We start from the raw sequence: 7,870 nt of genomic DNA on the forward strand, positions 1-7,870 counted from the left end.
AAAATGTGTGTATTATATTGAATATGTGTAGTTACACATGTTGAGCCAAAACTGTACAAGGTGCTGAGGCTACGAAGTAAATAAGACAGTCCAAGTCTTCAAGTAGCTTTACAGGTGCTGGGGGAGGAGACCACAGCAGGTTACTTTCCACACGGTAAGTGCTGCCACAGGGTTCGGCGAGGTGCTGTGGGACGTAAGGACATCGGGACAGCCCAGGGCTTCAGGGGCTGTTCCTTGGAGATGACATCCAAATGGCTTTAGGGCGAGACAAGTCGGCCAGGGAAGGGGATGGAGAGTTGAAAAGAGAAGGAACACAAAATGCCAGGAAAGAGAGCAGCCCATTCTACCGGAAGAACGAAGCTGTCCCAAAGGAACAGTGTGATAGTGAGGGAGACAGCGTAGAATTTGGAGGGCAGCGACCCTATCTTACGTTGTTCGTGTGGTCCCTGAAGGACACCTGTTGGCTCAGGTGGGGTGGTGCACCTGGTAGGCCAGTCAACATCTGGGAAGTGTTTGATGGATTCTCTGGGCAACACAGATGGGAGGAAGCAGTGGGATGGAGGATGGAATGGAGAAATATTTAGGTGTAAAATCAAGTTTTAAGTAATGATGGAAATAATGGTTAGCTATAGAGAATATTGAAATTAAATTTGTAATCAAGCCTTCCCTTTAATCTGCTAAATACTTCTTAAGAATTCTGTTACTCCCAAATCTGAGTCATTTACTATATCAAAGAAATAGTTTTCTGTTCTAATGATTTAGGTTCTTCCCCTTTAAAGCAAACTTCCTACCCTAATACGGAGCTGGTGATTTTGGGTCCACCTCTAACCGCTACCTTCCTCATTGTGGGTAGATGGGGAGTACACTTTATTTGGAATTTTTCAAGTCAAGGTTATATGCTGTCTAGCAAAACTAACTCTACAGTCAGAGTGTTTGTCTGGATGACAGAAAACCTCTCTGACTGTTCCAAAGCTGAGACAACTTTCTCCCCGAAGCGGACAGGATTTAAGTAAATTGGAGTCGACGTGAAACGGCCGCTGGATCTTGGCAGACGTGTGCCCAGCCTGAGCCAAGGCCCACCCAGCGTCGCATCTCACTGGGCTGCGGGGAGGACGACGCCAACGCTGCCGTTGGGTCATCTTTATGGAGAGGCAGCCGTGTCCTGTTGTTGTGCTTCCATTTCGTCCTCTGAGGCTGTTGTTGCCTCAAAGCACCTGTGGGGCTGACCAGCAGCACAGCCTCCGGAGGAGGAGGAATTCCCACTTACAATCACCATTACAGGTCCGAACGCCTGGGGAGTGGAAATTAACAGAAAAGGATGGGATGGGGAGATCAGCTTTTATTTTTCTGACATTCCACTGGAATACTGTAAGTTATGTAACTACATACTTCATCATCACATCAAATAAAAAGTGAAAGACTTCCTTAAGTGACCCTGGAACTGAAGTTTACAAACTGCATTGTGATGCAGAGCCTGTTGGTGCTAAACCTGCCATAAGATTTACCCTCTTGTTCACTGAACACCAGGTGGCGCTCTTGGTAAGTTCAATTTCTCTGAAATACCCCAAGGCAGTGGTCGGCAAACTCATGAGTCCACAGAGCCAAATATCAACAGGACAACGACTGAAATGCCTTTTGAGAGCCACATTTTTTAAACTTAAACTTCTTCTAACGCCACTTCTTCAACATAGACTCGCCCAGGCCGTGGTATTTTGTGGGAGAGCCACACTCAAGGGGCCAAAGAGCCGCATGTGGCTCGCGAGCCGCAGTTTGCCGACCACTGACCCAAGGCAAAGTAACCCCAAAGGCTCAGAGAGAACCTTGCCAGCAGCAGGAACAGTAACCGCCAGTTGTGGTTCACAGAAAGGAGAGGATGGAGAACTTATGATGTCACGCGAGTCCCGGGAGAGGGCACCCAGCGAGCCAAGGGTGTGTGCCTGTTCAAACAACAAGGACTCATCTACAGGGCCCTCAGCGCCCCCACTCATTTCACCTTCCACTCCGCACAACGTGCGTCTCATGCAAGAAAGAAATCAGGACTCACACGGAGCAAAACATGGTAATGGCCCGCCCGTGTGGCTAGTGGTTGAGCGCCAACCCATGAACCAGGAAGTCATACAGTTCGATTCCCGGTCAGGGCATGTGCCCGGGTTGTGGGCTCGATCCCCAGTGTGAGGCGTGCAGGAGGCACCTATCAAGGATTCTCCTCACTGATGTTTCTATACCTCTCTCTGAAATCAATAAAAACATTTACAAATATAAAATATTTAAAAAATAGCCAAAACCGGTTTGGCTCAGTGGATAGAGCGTCAGCCTGCGGACTGAAGGGTCCCAGGTTCGATTCCGGTCAAGGGCATGTACCTTGGTTGCGGGCACATCCCCAGTAGGAGGTGTGCAGGAGGCAGGTGATGGATGTTTCTCTCTCATCGATGTTTCTGACTCTCTATCCCTCTCCCTTCCTCTCTGTAAATAAATCAATAAAATATATTAAAAAAAAAATTTAAAATTGACAATGAAGAAGACTTTAAAAAAAATATATTTAAAAAATAGAAAGATACATAAATGACAACTGAGTGAAGGTAATCGTGAAAATTAAAAAAACGTTTAAAGAAACAAAACACGTGGTGGTGCCCAGCAGGAGGGCTGCCAGACAAGGAAAGGCCCGCTTTCCCGTTTCTGAGACCATACTCCCCTCGCTTCAGCATGTCCACCACGGCTGTGTCGTCTAACCTAGTCTGGAAGGTTCCATCGGGTCTGCCCTTTGCCCTGCATTCCAGGTCTGAGAACAAAGAGGAGCTTCTTAGATTCTTGGTGTGAGCAAGTGCGATGGCTGGGCATTTCTCAAATTCCATCCTTATCTGCTTTTCAGAAACACCTTCAGGGGCGCTGCCTCTTCTCCGTAGCCTCCGAAAAATCCAAGTGCGTATTTCCAAGCCTGATTACTCTTCAGACACAAACCATCCCAGTTGTCAGCATTCCTTGCAAACTGCCTACAGCTGACCCCTGAACATGGGTTTGGACAGTGCAGGTCAACTTACATGTGGATTTCTTTTTTCAATAAATACTGTTGATTTTAATGTTTTTCTCCAGCTAACTTCATTGTGAGTATACAGTATATAATACGTATACAAAATATATGTTAATCAACCCTTGGTTGTTGGCAAGGAAGGCTTCCAGGCAGCGGGCGATTAGTCAAGTTTTGGGGGAGTCAAGTTACCTGTCATTTCTGACTGGGGATTGGCGCCCCTGCCCCCGCACTGTTCAAGGGCCAACAGCGTTAAGAAAATCTGCATCAGCGTTAAAAAAACGGAGAGGCTATTTGTTCTTGTACAAGAGATTCCTCACAGGATTCCTATGTATTTGTATACACTGATGATAATTCAATAGATACATATAAACGTGCGCGCGCACACACAAACATGCCTGTGACTCACCCGCGGGGCTGCGCATCTGCGGACTGCTCCTCCCCAGTGCCGCGTAGGGCCTGGCTGTGTGGCCCACGTCAGTGTACGTGTGTCCGTCCGTGTGGTTTGAGCTCTTGGCTGCTTCCCTCTATTACATTTCGCTGTATTCTCAGTTGCCACTATTCTTGGTTGGTACTTTATAATTTAAAGTTAATTTGAGATAATTCTGTCTTCGTCTATTTCTTTGCCGAGTTACATCAACTCCTGTTTCCACGCTGCCTGAGGTCTCCGCTTCCTCTCTGGGGCCGTTTTCGGTGGAGATGTTTTCATTTCTCCTTTCAGAGTTAAGTGTGATTTCTGCCGTCAGTCCCGTTGGAGGTATTTCCTTCAGCCCGGGCACTGTTCCCGTTGTCTGCTGCTAGAGGCGGGCGAGGGAACGTTCCTGAGCGGTGTGGATCCCGCCCTCCCCTTCTCAGTGTTGACACGACCTGCCTGCGCGTTTGAAAGGCTCTGCAGTTGGCTCTCGGGAGCCAAGGACGGGGTGTGGCTTCTCTCGTCTGTCGGGACAGTGCAATACAGCATTCCTTTGTGACCTGGGAGGGTTTGGGGTCTCTTCTGAGTTCTTTTTTTGCTTCTTTCACTTTACCGTCTATCAGGGGTGGGCAAACTTTTTGACTCGAGGGCCACCATGGGTTCTTAAACTGGACCGGAGGGCCGGAACAAAAGCATGGATGGAGTGTTTGTGTGAACTAATATACATTCAAAGTAAAGGAGCGGAGGGGAGAGCAAGAGAACCGGATAGAACATCCGGATCCGGCCCGCGGGCCGTAGTTTGCCCACGGCTGCAAGAGGTACCTTCCCCTCTCGCAGAAATGGTAGGCTCCCAACAGGCGACCTGTGATCTCAGGAACTTTCAAGCATCCGCTTCTCATGCAACTGGTGTCAGATTTATCAGCGCTTCCTTCCCTCTTGGTGGGGTCCCTGCTTTCCCCGGGAACGGCCCTGCTGGCCCCCTTGGCCAGAGTTTTCACCTGACTCTACTCTCACGTGGGTCCTGATGCTGGCTCTTTAGATGCGTGTTCTCTGCTGTCACACAACTGTCCCCTGTGTCTCAGAGTAGCTGCAGGGACAGGGGAGAGGTGTCTTTGTTCCCCGGTCTGGATCGTGTCGGGAAGATTACGAAAGACTCCGATTTAGGCAGCTGCCAGCATTTACTGAAAACCCACAAGCCCAAGGACCTTCCCTTAAACATGAACACACAGCAAGAACGACCAGATGGGTGAGGAAAGCGTCCGACGGGCAGGACAGAAATGGAAAGAAACAGGAAGGTTAAAGACTATCCATGAAATGGAACAGGTTATTTTTTTAAATTGAGAATGAAAGAGAGCCCTTGATTAAAACCTATCGGCAGACATGAAACCCCCGCTGGGAAAAGGGGGCGGGGGGAGGTAGGAGTCTCCAAAATAAAGGACAGACACACAGCGACTAGGATAAGCAGCAGGCCCCCCGGCAGGTGCTCCCAACGAGCCGAGGGTGCCGGAGAGAAATGATGTCCTAACTTAAGAAAATGTTGGGGGGAGGGCATGGGCTGGGGGGTTGGGGCAGCCAGGGAGAGGTCAATGGGGAGGGGGGGGAGAAGGAGACTTATGCAATACTTTAAACAATAATTTAAATTAAAAGAAAAAAGAAAACGTCCCCAAATGCAGGGCACGTACCAAAGCACATGGGAACCCTGCCGAGCCCTGGGACCAAGGGCGACACGTGGGCGTCCGTCCGCAGGGGAAAGGCCGGTCACACACAGTCACCCAGGCTGCGGGCGGCTCGGCACCCAGCCGGCCCCCTAGAAGCAGGGAGGCGATGCCTTCCCGATCCTGAAGGAAAACCATGGCCAAGTTGCAATCCGGAGCTCAGACAGATGACCATGGAGAGGACAGCAAAGACACTGGCCTGGGCACACCCACCAGGCACACGCTCTCCACAAGCAGCACCGAGGTCACGCTGCGCCAGACCGAGGGAGTAAACCAAGAAAGAGGAAGTGTGGGATCCAGGAAACCCAGTCCAGCTGAGTGGGGACGGGGCCCCGCAACAAGGGGGAGAGGGCCCCCCAGGAAGCCAGCTGCTCAGCCCCCATAAAGGGCCATCGCTCCACAGAACCACAGGTCGGAGGCCACAGGAAAAGAGTGGAGAACCGAGACAGTAAGGAGAAGAGTCCGTTGTGGAAGACCAGTCATCCTGGTTCCGTCCTGGCTCAGCTTTAGTGAGCACGCAGTCTATTAACCCGTGTTAACCCAAGTTACGACGTGATTACACGAGGAAGACGGGGGATGTGGCAGGAGCGTGTGCGAGCAGCTGGGGCTGGAAGAGGCCTATGCGTGTCTCCCGTGTCGGGAAGTTAGGGATCACGCCTAGTGCTGAAAAACCGAGGTGCAGCGGTGTCGCCATGGTATTTAGAACTGGGCAAACGCCCAAGGGTCACTTTGGCAGCACAGACGCTGAAACTGCAACGATACAGAGAAGGTTAGCATGGCCCCTGCACACGTATGACACGCAAATTCACAAAGCGTTCCCTTTTTTTTAAGAAAAGTCACTTCTCTGGTCCTATTTTATTTATAAATGGAGACCAAGTTTGCTCTGCTTGCTTTGTGTGTCCTGAGAAAAGTGTAAGGGTATTTTATAGAACACCAAAGAAACAGAATAATTTTGGCAGAAAAAGTCTTCATCTCAATGCAAAGGAGACGTTACACCCAGTAACCCCTATGACACCTTGTTCAGAGTTCAGTCCATTCGATGAAGCGTCAGCTGCCTGGAGCTGTGGGCGCTCCCGGCCTTGGGAAGTGGCTTATGTGCCCTCTGCTTACACATCTTCCCGCTCACCAGGCCCTGCCCTTCATACTCATCACTGACCTCATGGCAGACCCTTGAACATGGCCCTATTTCAGGTGAAACTGACTTGCTGGCGATGAAGAAAAGAATCTGCATTAAAACCAAAAGCAGAATCCGGGGGATGTATCCCTGACCTCAGATGTCCCCAAAACTATCCTTGAAGCAGTAAGACTGGGTATTTCTAAAGAACTGCATGTTTTTAAACAACTGAAAACAAGCTCATGTACAATGATGTTATTAAATATATGGTACAGGATGCACCACTACAGTCTATGGCAGGAAGACAGTTCTCACCTTGGCCCAGGTACACCTTGGAAATCTGTAAGTCATTAGGTCTTACATGAGTAAGTCTGTAGATACTGTGCTTAACATGGCTCCGAGGACCACACAACGAGGTGGCTGAGCCAGAACTAAACAGAGGGGTCAATTCTGCCTGCTCTTTTCACTACACTACCTAATTTAATGAGTCTTCATCTCCAGCTCATTTGTCTGCTCCTCGAATTCACCCAGCTGCATTTCAGTACAATTTTCCAAATGCCCTAAGATGGGCTGGCGGGGGGTGGGGGGGGGGTCCCACACTAAAAATATTTAAAGGAGAGATCAGTGAACATGTACATCGATCTCATTTTGTAAGAGCTCATATGTTTTAGTCTATGACCACACAAATTAGTAAGTATTCCCACCCAATAGGACACCTACGGCAATGAGGGACCAAGGGCCAATGCCCCGTCCTTTCACAGCACAGGGTGACACGCATGTGCTAAGAGCATGTGTGTTAGAGTCTTTCTAAAAATCCTATGAAAAGGGGCAGAAGCCAAACGTTGAGAATCTCAGCACAGAGCTCAGGGACCCCAAGGGCAGTCCAGTGAACCCCAGGATGTCTCTCTCACACGGGGCCCCCATGTTGACTGGTTTCCCACTTTCCCTTACCATTTACAAAAGTAACAGCGAACGTTCGGAACCAAGCCGGAGGTGTGGGACAGTAAAGCACAGTATCCGATACAGAGAAAGTCAGTCTGAGGAAGGATTAAAAAACAGGGAAAGACAGATGGAAACAACAAGCATCGTTTTCTTCAGGAACATTTACACATCGTTTTAATTAATCAGCTTTACAAGCAGCTGGGGAGCTCTTCCATAACGCACACTGCTTTTCAATTACATGACTCTGTACGGTCTCTGTATGATCCTGAAATCCTTTGCCTGTTGATAAAGGTCTGTGTTTTACAGCTGGTTAACGTGTTGAATAAAAACAGCATTAGAAGCTTTGTCTTTAACCAGGATTAAACACATGGAGGCCACAGATAATTTTAAATTTTGTTTTAAACAGGAGTCCTGCTTGGTGACAACGTAATGACCCCACTAACATGACATGAACAGATTTTAAATGGACATTAAAGAAATGGCTATTCTGGTTCTTGATCCTTTCACAACGACCTCCGAGGGATCACATAAACTTCCCCAAACTACAGAAGGTCAGCCCTGCCTGGCAGCACAGACCATGACATTTGTAGTTTGACATCGGACCATGACACGGGTCTCCCAAGCTGGGAGGCTGTTGCTAAACACCCTGACAGTCAGACAGA

This window comes from Plecotus auritus (assembly GCF_963455305.1).
Source record: "Plecotus auritus genome assembly, chromosome: 14".
In the NCBI taxonomy this organism is placed as follows: domain Eukaryota; kingdom Metazoa; phylum Chordata; class Mammalia; order Chiroptera; family Vespertilionidae; genus Plecotus; species Plecotus auritus.